An 18915-nucleotide genomic window follows, 5' to 3' on the forward strand; every position below is an offset into this window, starting at 1 on the left:
GTCTTATACCCTTGGGTCAGAAGTGGACGTAACCGTCTTTAGGGCAATTCTCTGGGCGTACCAAGTTAAGAGCAAGGCCTAGATTTTACTCAAATCCAATTTTAGACACTAACTTCACATTTCTTCCTTACCAAAACATTCTCTTTGATTTGGATATTTTCCACACAACGTACAATGTATAAACATCAGGCATATACTTGGAAAACTCTTAAAGGTACAATGTTTTCGTAATAACGTCATCTCTTAACCTTTAATTACAATACAAAAATGACATACATTTTCATATTCCATCTCTCGTCATGACCACCATTGTGACTGACGGAAACCATTGTTCCAAAGTCCCTTTATTGCATGTTTAATGTTCTAAGGCCAGTTCTCCATAGTGAGGACAAAGGAATTTCTCTGTGTCCTAAGATTTATCATGGGCGTGAGGGGTCATAAAACCCCCCACATCTTCAGACCCCTAGATCTCTCCTCCTCTGTTGGGGGTTGAGAGAGACCCTGTAGGGTTGTGGTCTCCTGTAACCTGACCTGATCAGGACAGTCATGACACACTACAGTTGAGGAACAACTGCAAAGTAACTCTGCTTTGAACGATGATAAACTTGCAACCTCACTTTTGAGAAAATGTCCTTCTGGAGAGCTCTTCTTTGTCTACAGGGCTGTTACTTTGGCAGATAATGTCACCCATCTAAATACATATTTATATAGATATATAATTAACTAAATGTATGGTGTTTTTGTTTTATGTCAGTTTCATTGCTTGTTATGCAATAAATTGTTATTTTATGGTTCTAGCTGGTAAAATGAACTAGAAAATGAGACTATAAGGAGTACCAGTACTGAGTCAATATGCAGGGGTACCAGGTAGTTGAGGTAATAATGAGACTATAAGGAGTACCAGTACTGAGTCAATGTGCAGGGGTACCAGGTAGTTGAGGTAATAATGAGACTATAAGGAGTACCAGTACTGAGTCAATGTGCAGGGGTACCAGGTAGTTGAGGTAATAATGAGACTATAAGGATTACCAGTACTGAGTCAATATGCAGGGGTACCAGGTAGTTGAGGTAATAATGAGACTATAAGGAGTACCAGTACTGAGTCAATGTGCAGGGGTAGCAGGTAGTTGAGGTAATAATGAGACTATAAGGAGTACCAGTACTGAGTCAATGTGCAGGGCTACCAGGTAGTTGAGGTAATAATGAGACTATAAGGAGTACCAGTACTGAGTCAATGTGCAGGGGTACCGGGTAGTTGAGGTAATAATGAGACTATAAGGAGTACCAGTACTGAGTCAATGTGCAGGGGTACCAGGTAGTTGAGGTAATAATGAGACTATAAGGAGTACCAGTACTGAGTCAATGTGCAGGGGTACCGGGTAGTTGAGGTAATAATGAGACTATAAGGAGTACCAGTACTGAGTCAATATGCAGGGGTACCAGGTAGTTGAGGTAATAATGAGACTATAAGGAGTACCAGTACTGAGTCAATATGCAGGGGTACCAGGTAGTTGAGGTAATAATGAGACTATAATGAGTACCAGTACTGAGTCAATGTGCAGGGGTACCAGGTAGTTGAGGTAATAATGAGACTATAAGGAGTACCAGTACTGAGTCAATATGCAGGGGTACCAGGTAGTTGAGGTAATAATGAGACTATAAGGAGTACCAGTACTGAGTCAATGTGCAGGGGTACCAGGTAGTTGAGGTAATAATGAGACTATAAGGAGTACCAGTACTGAGTCAATATGCAGGGGTACCGGGTAGTTGAGGTAATAATGAGACTATAAGGAGTACCAGTACTGAGTCAATGTGCAGGGGTACCGGGTAGTTGAGGTAATAATGAGACTATAAGGAGTACCAGTACTGAGTCAATGTGCAGGGGTACCAGGTAGTTGAGGTAATAATGAGACTATAAGGAGTACCAGTACTGAGTCAATATGCAGGGGTACCGGGTAGTTGAGGTAATAATGAGACTATAAGGAGTACCAGTACTGAGTCAATGTGCAGGGGTTCCAGGTAGTTGAGGTAATTGAGGTAATATGTACATGTAGGTAGGGGTAAAAGTGACTAGACTATTAGGATAGAGATTACATCTCCTCATCCAAGGAGTGCACACACACTCACAAACACAGAGGGAATGTTGTGCTTGTTTAATATTGTTTTAGCACTATGAAAATGGACAAAAGGATTAGCCTATGGATTATGAAAACAGGAAAGAGAAATGAAAAAATGGAAGAGGAGAAATGACTAGAGACAGTGTTGTTTAACTCAGTGACCATGACCCATGAGTTATTCTTACCTTTGCTCAGTAGAAAAGTCTCCCTCTCTAAACTGTAAAGGTTGACTCATAGACCAGTCACTCTTCATGGACACACAGCTGGGTACAGGGGAGGCTGGTCTCTCCTGCTTGATTGGACTTCAACACAACAGAGACAAACATTACATCTCTCATCTACTCTGAGCTCAGATGGGGAAACAAGAGTTTCATTCCAAAACGCTATATGTCCATTTTCAGAAATGTTTGTTAATAAGCTTTTATTTCTTAAAGACATTTTGAAAGAGATTGGTGTGTTTTTTCACTATCTAATCATGGCATGGGTTTGTTCAATGACAGAAGCATTTGTTTAAAATCTATCACTTGATGGTTTCATTTCACAGAGAGACAAATAATAATGTTTTTTTGTTGCAAAATGCTATATTTCTGCCTCACTCTCAAATGTGACCGACCGGCTCGATTCGGTCTTATGTAGCAAAATTTGAAATTGTGTTTTTAACATTGGATAAAAGTAGAGACTGGGGCTAGATTAAAAAAAAATATATATATAATTAACTAAATGTATGGAGTTTTTGGTTCAAGTCAGTTTAATTGTTTGTTATGCTATAAATTGTTATTTTATGGTGGTAAAGTGGTAAAATGAACTAGAAAATGTATATATTTTGCAATTCTGAGCAGTTACTACTTGAGTAAGGAATTACACACTATTCAGTACTACTGCAGTTGCTACATAATTTCAATAGGTGGCAGCTTAAGACCACAAATGAAATTTCAGAAGATTAGTTTAGTTTTCTCCCTGGAAACACCACCACTCACCCTACTTTAGTAGAGAGAAATGCATTTTCCCAGGACATTCATTGTCAAATTCATACCTCTCGCACAAACGAAGGCATGTTGACGTAAATTTGCTAACCGATAGGGTTGCATGACGTAATTTATTGGCGGTTTGAAAGACGCAATATTGTCTTTTCTATTCTGAGTCTATTTATTCCTATTAAATGTGTTAATAAGGTGTCCAGTATGAGGATTAAGAGGTTGAGGTTCTGACTAGTGATTATTTACCGAAGTTCAATACCTGCTATTGTCACAATTGTTTTGCTCTCCCAAAAGCAACACAGCCCTAATACGAGACATATAGCTCACTAAAGTAATGACTGACCATTTTAGAAAATCAAGGGACATAAAGTCTTTGGTTGCATGCTATTTTATGTCAATCATATTGCTGCTTGTAGCCTGTAACTGATGCTTCGTGGTCTTATGCTGCCATCTATTGGAAATATTTAGTAATTAAATGCTGGTTGAGAGCTTCAGGTTCCTTGTAGTCCACATCACCAACAAACGAACATGGTCTAAGCACACCAAGACAGTCATGAAGAGGGCACGACAAAACCTATTCCCCCTCAGGAGACTGAAAATATTTGTATTGGGTCCTCAGGATCCTCAAAAGGTTTTACAGCTGCACAATCAAGAGCATCCTGACGGGTTGCATCACTGCCTGGTATGGCAACTGATCGGCCTCTGACTGGAATGCACTACAGAGGTTAGCACGTATTGCCCAGTGCATCACTGTGGCCAAGCTTCCTGCCATCCAGGACCTCTATACCAGGCGGTGTCAGAGGAACGCCCTAAAAATTGTCAAAGACTCCAGCCACCCCAGTCATAGACGGTTCTCTCTGCTACCGCACGGCAAGCGGTACCGGAGTGCCAAGTCTAGGTCCAAGAGGCTTCTAAACAGCTTCTACCCCCAAGCCATAAGACTCCTAAACAGCTAATCAAATCACTACCCAGACTATTTGCATTCCCCCCCCTTGTACATTGCTGCTACTCTCTCTTATTATATATGCATAGTCACATAACTCTACCTACATGTACATATTACCTCAATTACCTCGACACCGGTACCCTCTGTATATAGCCTATTCACATTGACTCTGTACCATAACACCCTGTATATTGCCTCCACATTGACTCTGTACCATAACACCCTGTATATAGCCTCCACATTGACTCTGTACCATAATACCCTGTATATAGACTACACATTGACTCTGTACCGTAACACCCTGTATATAGCCTCCACATTGACTCTGTACCATAACACCCTGTATATAGCCTCCACATTGACTCTGTACCGTAACACCCTGTATATAGCCTCCACATTGACTCTGTACCGTAACACCCTGTATATAGTCTCCACCTTGACTCTGTACCGTAACACCCTGTATATAGCCCTGCCATTGTTATTTACGGCTGCTCTTTAATTATTATTTGTTTTTCTTATCTCTTACTTTTTTAGGTATTTTCTTAAAACTGCATTGTTGGTTAAGGGCTTGTAAGTAAGCATTTCACTGTAAGGTCTACATTTGTAGTATTCGGCGCATGTGACAAATACAATTCAATTGGATTTGATTTGATTTATTAATTCACGCACAGACATTGGTGAGGCAGCTGAGATTAACCTGTTATGGCTAGGGGCAGTATTTTCATGGCTGGATAAAAAACATACCCGATTTAATCTGGTTACCACTCCTACCCAGTAACTAGAATATGCATATACTTATTACATATGGATAGAAAACACTCCAAAGTTTCTAAAACTGTTTGAATGGTGTCTGTGAGTATAACAGAACTCATTTGGCAGGCAAAAACCTGACAAGGTTTCAGGCAGGAAGTGGCCTGTCTGACAAGGTGTCGTTCTTCTTGTCTCTGTTTATTGAAGAGTGAGGATCTTAGCTGTCCCGTGACACTTCCTACGGCTGCCATAGGGTCTCAGAAGGCGGTAAAAAGCTGAATCGTGGCTTTGCAGGCTCTGGCTGAAAAAAAGTAGCGCGTTTGGGTAGTGGCTGGTTACAGTACTGTGAGACTCAGGCTCGTGCCCGCGTCGACCGAAAGCTTTGTTTACTTTCCTCAGTTTAGCTAAAAGGAGATTCCTGGTCGGGTGTCTAAATAGCTAGCCCGTGATGCCTGGGCTATGTACTTAGAATATTGCAAAATGTGCTTTCACCAAAAAGCTATTTTAAAATCGGACATATCGAGTGCATAGAGGAGGTCTGTATCTATAATTCTTAAAATAATTGTTATGCTTTTTGTGAACGTTTATCGTGAGTAATTTAGTAAAATATTAGCGAATTCCCCGGAAGTTTGCTAGTTCGGAACGTCACATGCTAATGTAAAAAGCTGGTTTTTGATATAAATATGAACTTAATTGAACAAAACATGCATGTATTGTATAACATAATGTCCTAGGGTTGTCATCTGATGAAGATCATCAAAGGTTAGTGCTGCATTTAGCTGTCTTCTAGGTTTTTGTGACATTATATGCTAGCTTGAAAAATGGGTGTCTGATTATTTCTGGCTTGGTACTCTGCTGACATAATCTAATGTTTTGCTTTCGTTGTAAAGCCTTTTTGAAATCGGACAGTGTGGTTAGATAAAGGAGAGTCTTATCTTTAAAATGCTGTGAAATAGTCATATGTTTGAAAAATGGAAGTTTTTGTATTTTAGAGGAGTTTGTATTTCGCGCCACGCCCATCATTGGATAATGGAGCAGGTGTTCCGCTAGCGGAACGTCTAGATGTAAGAGGATAAAGTGCATTTTTCTTGTTAATTCCTTAGATCAGTCTCAAACCTGCCCCACCTATCACACGCCAATTGCTGGACTTTGACATAGAGGTTACCAGGTGACCCAGTTCAAACCACATTTGAAAAATAAAACACATGTGGCTTGTTGATCAAGTGTGTTGCCTTGCAATAATAAATATAATACAATAACTACAAATAAAACAGCACAACGCTTAGACAGGTTTTGCTCATAATCTGATCTAGCAACTGGGTCGGATCCACAAATCAATGAGTTAGACCTATCCATTTGGTTTGCAACTCAGTGAACCTGTGCAGTTTTCACTCAATTCGATGCCTACAAACAAAGATTTGATGCATATCAAATTACCCAGCAGCCATTTACAAACAACAAATCGTCAAAAAATATATATTTTCTTAATTAATAAAATATATTCTGGCTGTTTAAATCAGCCACATCTTGAAAAAGAGGACAGGGACATGCATTTTGTTTAGGTTGTACACCTTTTTCTGAAAACAAATGCAGGCTCCCAAGCGGCGCAGTGGTCTAAGGCAATACATCTCAGCACTAGAGGCGTCACAAAAGACACCCTGGTTCGATGACAAGCTGTATCACCAACGGCCATGATAAGGACTACCTTAGGGCGGTGCACAATTGGCCCAGCGTCGTCTGAGATTAGCTGGTTTAGGCCGTCATTTAAAAAAGAATTTGTTCTTAATTAAGTGACTTGCCTGTTTAAATATTATTATTTGTATTTTTTTATTAATTGGGGCTTTCACCAAATTGTGCCGAAAATGCCATTGATAGATTTGATTACTAATAAACAACATTTAGTTAGAATGTGGGGTTCTCTTTTAGCCTCCAGGTTCACTGTGTTTTCAGAATCTATACATGTGTGGTATTATTTAGGATTCTAAAGACTGAATATTATCATAGGCTACACTATATAAAACACATTATTTAAACAACAATGGGAAGCTTTCACAGAAAATCATTATTCAACTGTAGCCAGGATTCAATCTATGTTGATATCTGATCCAAATCCCCATCCCTACCTGCTGAGATACAGTTCAGTCTCTACAAACTGGAAGACATCAAACTAAATGTGTTAACAGTAGAGGTCTGATCCAAATCCCCATCCCTACCTGCTGAGATACAGTTCAGTCTCTACAAACTGGAAGACATCAAACTAAATGTGTTAACAGTAGAGGTCTGATCCAAATCCCCATCCCTACCTGCTGAGATACAGTTCAGTCTCTACAAACTGGAAGACATCAAACTAAATGTGTTAAGCAGTAGAGGTCTGATCCAAATCCCCATCCCTACCTGCTGAGATACAGTTCAGTCTCTACAAACTGGAAGACATCAAACTAAATGTGTTAACAGTAGAGGTCTGATCCAAATCCCCATCCCTACCTGCTGAGATACAGTTCAGTCTCTACAAACTGGAAGACATCAAACTAAATGTGTTAACAGTAGAGGTCTGATCCAAATCCCCATCCCTACCTGCTGAGATACAGTTCAGTCTCTACAAACTGGAAGACATCAAACTAAATGTGTTAACCTCTATGGTGTCCAGTAGAGGTCTGATCCAAATCCCCGTCCCTACCTGCTGAGATACAGTTCAGTCTCTACAAACTGGAAGACATCAAACTAAATGTGTTAACAGTAGAGGTCTGATCCAAATCCCCATCCCTACCTGCTGAGATACAGTTCAGTCTCTACAAACTGGAAGACATCAAACTAAATGTGTTAATAAGGTGTCCAGTAGAGGTCTGATCCAAATCCCCATCCCTACCTGCTGAGATACAGTTCAGTCTCTACAAACTGGAAGACATCAAACTAAATGTGTTAATAAGGTGTCCAGTAGAGGTCTGATCCAAATCCCCGTCCCTACCTGCTGAGATACAGTTCAGTCTCTACAAACTGGAAGACATCAAACTAAATGTGTTAACAGTAGAGGTCTGATCCAAATCCCCATCCCTACCTGCTGAGATACAGTTCAGTCTCTACAAACTGGAAGACATCAAACTAAATGTGTTAACAGTAGAGGTCTGATCCAAATCCCCATCCCTACCTGCTGAGATACAGTTCAGTCTCTACAAACTGGAAGACATCAAACTAAATGTGTTAACAGTAGAGGTCTGATCCAAATCCCCATCCCTACCTGCTGAGATACAGTTCAGTCTCTACAAACTGGAAGACATCAAACTAAATGTGTTAATAAGGTGTCCAGTAGAGGTCTGATCCAAATCCCCGTCCCTACCTGCTGAGATACAGTTCAGTCTCTACAAACTGGAAGACATCAAACTAAATGTGTTAATAAGGTGTCCAGTAGAGGTCTGATCCAAATCCCCGTCCCTACCTGCTGAGATACAGTTCAGTCTCTACAAACTGGAAGACATCAAACTAAATGTGTTAATAAGGTGTCCAGTAGAGGTCTGATCCAAATCCCCGTCCCTACCTGCTGAGATACCGTTCAGTCTCTACAAACTGGAAGACATCAAACTAAATGTGTTAATAAGGTGTCCAGTAGAGGTCTGATCCAAATCCCCGTCCCTACCTGCTGAGATACAGTTCAGTCTCTACAAACTGGAAGACATCAAACTAAATGTGTTAATAAGGTGTCCAGTAGAGGTCTGATCCAAATCCCCGTCCCTACCTGCTGAGATACAGTTCAGTCTCTACAAACTGGAAGACATCAAACTAAATGTGTTAATAAGGTGTCCAGTAGAGGTCTGATCCAAATCCCCGTCCCTACCTGCTGAGATACAGTTCAGTCTCTACAAACTGGAAGACATCAAACTAAATGTGTTAATAAGGTGTCCAGTAGAGGTCTGATCCAAATCCCCATCCCTACCTGCTGAGATACAGTTCAGTCTCTACAAACTGGAAGACATCAAACTAAATGTGTTAACAGTAGAGGTCTGATCCAAATCCCCATCCCTACCTGCTGAGATACAGTTCAGTCTCTACAAACTGGAAGACATCAAACTAAATGTGTTAACAGTAGAGGTCTGATCCAAATCCCCATCCCTACCTGCTGAGATACAGTTCAGTCTCTACAAACTGGAAGACATCAAACTAAATGTGTTAACAGTAGAGGTCTGATCCAAATCCCCATCCCTACCTGCTGAGATACAGTTCAGTCTCTACAAACTGGAAGACATCAAACTAAATGTGTTAACAGTAGAGGTCTGATCCAAATCCCCATCCCTTCCTGCTGAGATACAGTTCAGTCTCTACAAACTGGAAGACATCAAACTAAATGTGTTAACAGTAGAGGTCTGATCCAAATCCCCATCCCTACCTGCTGAGCTACAGTTCAGTCTCTACAAACTGGAAGACATCAAACTAAATGTGTTAACAGTAGAGGTCTGATCCAAATCCCCATCCCTACCTGCTGAGATACAGTTCAGTCTCTACAAACTGGAAGACGTCAAACTAAATGTGTTAATAAGGTGTCCAGTAGAGGTCTGATCCAAATCCCCGTCCCTACCTGCTGAGATACAGTTCAGTCTCTACAAACTGGAAGACATCAAACTAAATAATAAGGTGTCCAGTAGAGGTCTGATCCAAATCCCCATCCCTACCTGCTGAGCTACCAGTTCAGTCTCTACAAACTGGAAGACATCAAACTAAATGTGTTAATAAGGTGTCCAGTAGAGGTCTGATCCAAATCCCCATCCCTACCTGCTGAGATACAGTTCAGTCTCTACAAACTGGAAGACATCAAACTAAATGTGTTAACAGTAGAGGTCTGATCCAAATCCCCGTCCCTACCTGCTGAGATACAGTTCAGTCTCTACAAACTGGAAGACATCAAACTAAATGTGTTAATAAGGTGTCCAGTAGAGGTCTGATCCAAATCCCCATCCCTACCTGCTGAGATACCGTTCAGTCTCTACAAACTGGAAGACATCAAACTAAATGTGTTAATAAGGTGTCCAGTAGAGGTCTGATCCAAATCCCCGTCCCTACCTGCTGAGATACAGTTCAGTCTCTACAAACTGGAAGACATCAAACTAAATGTGTTAATAAGGTGTCCAGTAGAGGTCTGATCCAAATCCCCGTCCCTACCTGCTGAGATACAGTTCAGTCTCTACAAACTGGAAGACATCAAACTAAATGTGTTAATAAGGTGTCCAGTAGAGGTCTGATCCAAATCCCCGTCCCTACCTGCTGAGATACAGTTCAGTCTCTACAAACTGGAAGACATCAAACTAAATGTGTTAATAAGGTGTCCAGTAGAGGTCTGATCCAAATCCCCGTCCCTACCTGCTGAGATACAGTTCAGTCTCTACAAACTGGAAGACGTCAAACTAAATGTGTTAATAAGGTGTCCAGTAGAGGTCTGATCCAAATCCCCGTCCCTACCTGCTGAGCTACAGTTCAGTCTCTACAAACTGGAAGACATCAAACTAAATGTGTTAATAAGGTGTCCAGTAGAGATCTGATCCAAATCCCCATCCCTACCTGCTGAGATACAGTTCAGTCTCTACAAACTGGAAGACATCAAACTAAATGTGTTAATAAGGTGTCCAGTAGAGGTCTGATCCAAATCCCCGTCCCTACCTGCTGAGATACAGTTCAGTCTCTACAAACTGGAAGACATCAAACTAAATGTGTTAATAAGGTGTCCAGTAGAGGTCTGATCCAAATCCCCGTCCCTTCCTGCTGAGATACAGTTCAGTCTCTACAAACTGGAAGACATCAAACTAAATGTGTTAATAAGGTGTCCAGTAGAGGTCTGATCCAAATCCCCGTCCCTACCTGCTGAGATACCGTTCAGTCTCTACAAACTGGAAGACATCAAACTAAAAGTGTTAATAATGTGTCCAGTAGAGGTCAGTGTTTGAAAGAGACTTTGATTCTATAAAAGTACCGGCACCAGGTGGAAATCAGTGAGATCTCTCACATTTTGCAACACATGGTTAGAAAAGCATGAGATCAAACGAAGCTTCAGACGTCATTGACCATGTGGTAATGTTACTTCTAAACTATCCACGGCTGCATTCCAAACACTTAAAGACACCCTCTCCCCTCAGCCCTCATTGACCATGTGGTAATGTTACTTCTAAACTATCCACGGCTGCATTCCAAACACTTAAAGACACCCTCTCCCCTCAGCCCTCAAATTAAGTGGTCCCTTCTGATGTACCATGACGTCTGACGAGTTTACATTTGCAGGGCAAGGGGCGAGGGAGGAAGGAATGATTTTCAAATGGAGCGCCCTTGCCCGGAAATTTTACATACAAGTTTAAGTAAACTTGTATGTAAACTTCTCCATATTGACTTTGAGGTATTAAGTTTTGGTGGACCTTTCTTAGAGGATGTACAATCATTGCGAATTGAATTATAGTGAGTTTCAGGCCCCGAAGTGAACATAATTGGGGAGTTTCAGGCCCTGAAGTGAACATAATTGGGGAGTTTCAGGCCCCGAAGTGAACATAATTGGGGAGTTTCAGGCCCTGAAGTGAACATAATTGGGGAGTTTCAGGCCCCGAAGTGAACATAATTGGAGAGTTTCAGGCCCTGAAGTGAACATAATTGGGGAGTTTCAGGCCCCGAAGTGAACATAATTGGGGAGTTTCAGGCCCTGAAATGAACATAATTGGGGAGTTTCAGGCCCTGAAGTGAACATAATTGGGGAGTTCCAGGCCCCCGAAGTGAACATAATTGGGGAGTTTCAGGCCCTGAAGTGAACATAATTGGGGAGTTTCAGGCCCCCGAAGTGAACATAATTGTACACTCGCAAAAACGAGGGCCGAGGGGCTTATGTTGTGAACTTCCCTTGCTTTACTAATCGTTTGGACCAATGGCCAAGATGGCCGCGGAGATTCCCCAAGGGCATAATGCGAGGGTAAGTTGAGGAGGGTGTGTCTTTTATGAGTTTTAAAAGCACCCGTGGTTAGAAAAAACACGAGATCATACGAAGCTTCAGCCCTCATTGATCATGTTGTAATGTTACTTCTAAACTATCCATGGCTGTGTTTCAAACACTTAAAGACACCCTCTCCCCTCAGCCCTCATTGATCATGTTGTACTGTTACTTCTAAACTATCCATGGCTGTGTTTCAAACACTTAAAGACACCCTCTCCCCTCAGCCCTCATTGATCATGTTGTAATGTTACTTCTAAACTATCCATGGCTGTGTTTCAAACACTTAAAGACACCCTCTCCCCTCAGCCCTCAAATTAAGTGGACACTTCTGATGGCGTCTCATGACGTATAATGAGTTGACACGTGCAGGACAGTGGGTGAGGGAAGAATGAGTGAATTTTAAATGGAACACCCTTGCCCGGAAATGTGTCACTCGTTCGTCCCACGGTTGTGTTTTCAGTCATCATTGTGACCGTCCTCTCCTTGTGATGCGTGGGAAATACATGCTACATCTTCAGCCGTTGCAGGAAAGATACACTTAAAACACTGGTAACCCTAAATTCCAGCGCTTTCAGGAAACCAGGACCAGAGTGACTTACAATACAGTTGCCATATTGTAGTGTATTTTAGCTATTAAAAGACTTCTTAAAAAATGTCAAACTTGATTTTCCCTAACAATTTTATTTTAATGATTTTTGTAATCCACATAATAATTCACACTTCCTGTTGCTGCAGGATAATTTTTCTGCTGTGAGAAACTGGGTCAAATTAAGATATGGCATCTGTAAGTGCATTTATCTTAAGGTAGCTAAGTGAGACAACCACATATCACAGTCAAATATACACAATATGAACATCCCATTCCAGCTAAACATTGGATATAGCGTATAGCGTTTTGCAAAAAAACACAAATATATGTATTAAAAATCTGAGATCAGAAATATTGAATGAACCCATAAGCAATATTTTCTGATTAAAAAACAAATGTGAAAAAATTGTCTATATAGAATTTTGGAAATAAACGTAATAATCTTAAACAAAACTGTAATCTCACCTCTTAGCTTTGGTGTCATGTTCCCCAAAGAGACTTGTTTTAGAGGCAGGGCCCCCCTCCTCTTTCTCCCCAGAGAGACTCATTTTACAGCACAAACCCCTAAACAGAAATCCAGCATGCTGGTTGTGGTTAACACAGTGACAAGTAATTATTGAATGTCAATTGTTCTAATTTATTCATTATTTCTTTGAGAAATAAAACATATAATTAACAGACATATCGAAACAGTCAGATGATTTAATGCATCACATGAGCATGTAGCTGTGACATTTCATCTCCATGGTAACTGTCAATAATAATAATAATAATAAGTCACTGTTTGTTAAGGTAGTTATAGACAGTACAGCAACAATAATAATAATAATAATAAGTCACTGTTTGTTAAGGTAGTTATAGACAGTACAGCAACAACAATAATAATAATAATAATAATAATAATAAGTCACTGTTTGTTAAGGTAGTTATAGACAGTACAGCAACAACAATAATAATAATAATAATAATAATATAAGTCACTGTTTGTTAAGGTAGTTATAGATAGTACAGCAACAATAATAATAATAATAATAATAATAAGTCACTGTTTGTTAAGGTAGTTATAGACAGTACAGCAACAATAAAAATAATAATAATAACACTAATAATAATAACAATAATAATTATTATAATAATAAGTCACTGTTTGTTAAGGTAGTTATAGACAGTGCAGCAACACAAGGCCATGTCTCAAACATATTTGTATTCATTAAAAGTAGGCTATTTATTGTCTTTCAATCTGTAATTATCTGAACTTATCTGAGAATGTAGACAGAAGGGCTAAAACGGACATGATTGATCTGAGGGGGAAATCTTTGATCCATTCAGAAAGGTTTGCAACAAGTAAGATGTTTTAATTTATGTAAAGTAGACTAGGTTATAATGTATAGTAGCGGGTTGTTAGTGATATGCAGATCAAGGTCTATACCTCAGATATAGCCAACATATCATAGATGACCAGTCTAAACCTGTTCAGATCAACATAATGTTATAGTCCTACCAGTAGCAGGACAGAGAATGTACTGTATATAACCTACATATCATAGATGACCAGTCTAAACCTGTTCAGATCAACATAATGTTATAGTCCTACCAGTAGCAGGACAGAGAATGTACTGTATATAACCTACATATCATAGATGACCAGCCTAAACCTGTTCAGATCAACATAATGTTATAGTCCTACCAGTAGCAGGACAGAGAATGTACTGTATATAACCTACATATCATAGATGACCAGTCTAAACCTGTTCAGATCAACATAATGTTATAGTCCTACCAGTAGCAGGACAGAGAATGTACTGTATATAACCTACATATCATAGATGACCAGTCTAAACCTGTTCACATCAACATAATGTTATAGTCCTACCAGTAGCAGGACAGAGAATGTACTGTATATAACCTACATATCATAGATGACCAGCCTAAACCTGTTCAGATCAACATAATGTTATAGTCCTACCAGTAGCAGGACAGAGAATGTACTGTATATAACCTACATATCATAGATGACCAGTCTAAACCTGTTCAGATCAACATAATGTTATAGTCCTACCAGTAGCAGGACAGAGAATGTACTGTATATAACCTACATATCATAGATGACCAGTCTAAACCTGTTCACATCAACATAATGTTATAGTCCTACCAGTAGCAGGACAGAGAATGTACTGTATATAACCTACATATCATAGATGACCAGCCTAAACCTGTTCAGATCAACATAATGTTATAGTCCTACCAGTAGCAGGACAGAGAATGTACTGTATATAACCTACATATCATAGATGACCAGTCTAAACCTGTTCAGATCAACATAATGTTATAGTCCTACCAGTAGCAGGACAGAGAATGTACTGTATATAACCTACATATCATAGATGACCAGTCTAAACCTGTTCACATCAACATAATGTTATAGTCCTACCAGTAGCAGGACAGAGAATGTACTGTATATAACCTACATATCATAGATGACCAGTCTAAACCTGTTCAGATCAACATAATGTTATAGTCCTACCAGTAGCAGGACAGAGAATGTACTGTATATAACCTACATATCATAGATGACCAGTCTAAACCTGTTCAGATCAACATAATGTTATAGTCCTACCAGTAGCAGGACAGAGAATGTACTGTATATAACCTACATATCATAGATGACCAGCCTAAACCTGCTCAGATCCATTCACATAAGCTATCAGTAGCAGGACTTATCCCCTTCAAATCAGTTTTCAGTCTAAATACCAGAGCATGTAGCCTAAGCCTGATATTTTCACAACATTTCCTATGGAGACCTTCTGGTCGGTCAGCATGATAAAGGATCATATGTCAAGCTTTGTCTGACCACAACATAACTGTATAATAGTTCTATGTAGCCTACAGTAGACTTACCAGGCTGCCCGTCTTCCCTTCAAATTAACACATTTATCCCACTTCTAATGTTGCTGACAAATGTTTGCGATAGTTTCAACAGCCGTTTTGAAACGGCGTAGGCTTCAAACACGCTTTTAATTTGCTATGAGGAAATCACATAACTTCAGTCACGGGATGTGGACGACCGGTTTTCTTGCAGAGGAAGTAGCCTCTATTACAAACTCCAAAAGCCTTTTTAAATGGCAAACACAATACAAGTTTGAAATTAACTGCATTGCAGCAACGTTGTCCTGCAACAGGATGATCAAATTAATATCCTACATGTACAGAGATTGTCCTCTATCTAAACCAAGGCAGTTTGAGTTATTAGCAATGAAGTTGCAACTGTCAGCTGCTTGTAAACCTATGTGATCGGATGTTAAAGACGCCCATCTAAACAGTTTCTTTCTCCATGCTGTGGCCCTCACTAACCTGACATCTGGCCAATAGAGACTAAAGTACTATGCACTCTATGCTGCACACTGCACCAAGCCATCTCTGTGGGGGAAGGTATTGGGAAGGTAGAAAGATAACAGTGAATGTGAGACATGGAGGAAGGTAGAAAGATAACAGTGAATATGAGATATGGATGAAGGTAGAAATATAACAGTGAATTTGAGACATGGATGAAGGTAGAAATATAACAGTGAATATGAGGCATGGAGGAAGGTATTAGGAAGGTAGAAAGATAACAGTGAATATGAGATATGGAGGAAGGTAGAAAGATAACAGTGAATATGAGGCATGGAGGAAGGTATTAGGAAGGTAGAAAGATAACAGTGGATATGAGACATGGAGGAAGGTAGAAAGATAACAGTGAATATGAGGCATGGAGGAAGGTATTAGGAAGGTAGAAAGATAACAGTGAATATGAGACATGGAGGAAGGTACAAAGATAACAGTTAATATGAGACATGGAGGAAGGTAGAAGATAACAGTGAATATGAGACATGGGGGAAGGTAGAAAGCTAACAGTGAATATGAGACATGGAGGAAGGTATTGGGAAGGTAGAAAGATAACAGTGAATGAGACATGGGGGAAGGTAGAAAGATAACAGTGAATGAGACATGGGGGAAGGTAGAAAGATAACAGTGAATATGAGACATGGAGGAAGGTAGAAAGATAACAGTGAATATGAGACATGGAGGAAGGTAGAAAGATAACAGTGAATATGAGACATGGGGGAAGGTAGAACATAACAGTGAATATGAGACATGGAGGAAGGTGGAAAGATAACAGTGAATATGAGACATGGAGGAAGGTATTGGGAAGACTGAAAGATAACAGTGAATATGAGACATGGGGGAAGGTAGAAAGATAACAGTGAATATGAGACATGGAGGAAGGTAGAAAGATAACAGTGAATATGAGACTATGGATGGAAGGTAGAAAGATAACAGTGAATATGAGACATGGAGGAAGGTAGAAAGATAACAGTGAATATGAGACATGGGAGGAAGGATAGAAAGATAACAGTGAATATGAGACATGGGGGAAGGTATTGGGAAGGCAGAAAGATAACAGTGAATATGAGACATGGAGGAAGGTAGAAAGATAACAGTGAATATGAGACTTGGAGGAAGGTAGAAAGATAACAGTGAATATGAGACATGGGGGAAGGTATTGGGAAGGCAGAAAGATAACAGTGAATATGAGACATGGAGGAAGGTAGAAAGATAACAGTGAATATGAGACATGGAGGAAGGTAGAAAGATAACAGTGAATATGAGACATGGGGGAAGGTATTGGGAAGGCAGAAAGATAACATTGAATATGAGCCATGGGGGAAGGTAGAAAGATAACAGTGAATATGAGACATGGGGGAAGGTAGAAAGATAACAGTGAATATGAGACATGGGGGAAGGTAGAAAGATAACAGTGAATATGAGACATGGGGGAAGGTAGAAGATAACAGTGAATATGAGACATGGAGGAAGGTAGAAAGATAACAGTGAATATGAGACATGGGGGAAGGTAGAAAGATAACAGTGAATATGAGACATGGGGGAAGGTAGAAAGATAACAGTGAATATGAGACATGGAGGAAGGTAGAAAGATAACAGTGAATATGAGACATGGAGGAAGGTAGAAATATAACAGTGAATATGAGACATGGAGGAAGGTAGAAAGATAACAGTGAATATGAGACATGGAGGAAGGTATTGGGAAGGTAGAAAGGTAACAGTGAATATGAGCCATGGGGGAAGGTAGAAAGATAACGGTGAATTTGAGACATGGGGGAAGGTAGAAAGATAACAGTGAATATGAGACATGGGGGAAGGTAGAAAGATAACAGTGAATATGAGACATGGGGGAAGGTAGAAAGATAACAGTGAATATGAGACATGGAGGAAGGTAGAAAGATAACAGTGAATATGAGACATGGAGGAAGGTAGAAAGATAACAGTGAATATGAGACATGGGGGAAGGTAGAAGATAACAGTGAATATGAGACATGGAGGAAGGTGGAAAGATAACAGTGAATATGAGACATGGAGGAAGGTATTGGGAAGGTAGAAAGATAACAGTGAATATGAGACATGGGGGAAGGTAGAAAGATAACAGTGAATATGAGACATGGGGGAAGGTAGAAAGATAACAGTGAATATGAGACATGGAGGAAGGTAGAAAGATAACAGTGAATATGAGACATGGAGGAAGGTAGAAAGATAACAGTGAATATGAGACATGGGGGAAGGTAGAACATAACAGTGAATATGAGACATGGAGGAAGGTGGAAAGATAACAGTGAATATGAGACATGGAGGAAGGTATTGGGAAGACTGAAAGATAACAGTGAATATGAGACATGGGGGAAGGTAGAAAGATAACAGTGAATATGAGACATGGGGGAAGGTAGAAAGATAACAGTGAATATGAGACATGGAGGAAGGTAGAAAGATAACAGTGAATATGAGACATGGAGTGAAGGTAGAAAGATAACAGTGAATATGAGACATGGAGGAAGGTAGAAAGATAACAGTGAATATGAGACATGGAGGAAGGTAGAAAGATAACAGTGAATATGAGACATGGAGGAAGGTAGAAAGATAACAGTGAATATGAGACATGGGGGAAGGTATTGGGAAGGCAGAAAGATAACAGTGAATATGAGACATGGAGGAAGGTAGAAGATAACAGTGAATATGAGACATGGAGGAAGGTAGAAAGATAACAGTGAATATGAGACATGGGGGAAGGTATTGGGAAGGCAGAAAGATAACAGTGAATATGAGACATGGAGGAAGGTAGAAAGATAACAGTGAATATGAGACATGGAGGAAGGTAGAAAGATAACAGTGAATATGAGACATGGGGGAAGGTATTGGGAAGGCAGAAAGATAACATTGAATATGAGCCATGGGGGAAGGTAGAAAGATAACAGTGAATATGAGACATGGGGGAAGGTAGAAAGATAACAGTGAATATGAGACATGGGGGAAGGTAGAAAGATAACAGTGAATATGAGACATGGGGGAAGGTAGAAGATAACAGTGAATATGAGACATGGGGAAGGTAGAAAGATAACAGTGAATATGAGACATGGGGGAAGGTAGAAAGATAACAGTGAATATGAGACATGGGGGAAGGTAGAAAGATAACAGTGAATATGAGACATGGAGGAAGGTAGAAAGATAACAGTGAATATGAGACATGGAGGAAG

At 39.9% G+C, this 18915-nt stretch overlaps 2 long non-coding RNA genes across 2 annotated transcripts in view; both read right to left on the reverse strand.

Moving 5' to 3' along the window:
* The window catches only part of LOC145877446 (uncharacterized), a 60754-nt gene that overhangs the window by 23650 nt on the left and 18189 nt on the right, over positions 1–18915 (reverse strand). The window lies entirely within an intron of this gene.
* On the reverse strand, positions 1556–16609 carry LOC145877443 (uncharacterized). The gene is made up of 3 exons (XR_014391754.1): positions 15230–16609; positions 12797–12895; positions 1556–2419 (listed from the first exon to the last, which is right to left on the reverse strand). It is a non-coding gene; the product is annotated as an uncharacterized LOC145877443 (long non-coding RNA).

This window comes from Salmo salar, chromosome 03 (genome assembly GCF_965601325.2).
Source record: "Salmo salar chromosome 03, fSalSal1, whole genome shotgun sequence".
Lineage (NCBI taxonomy): Eukaryota > Metazoa > Chordata > Actinopteri > Salmoniformes > Salmonidae > Salmo > Salmo salar.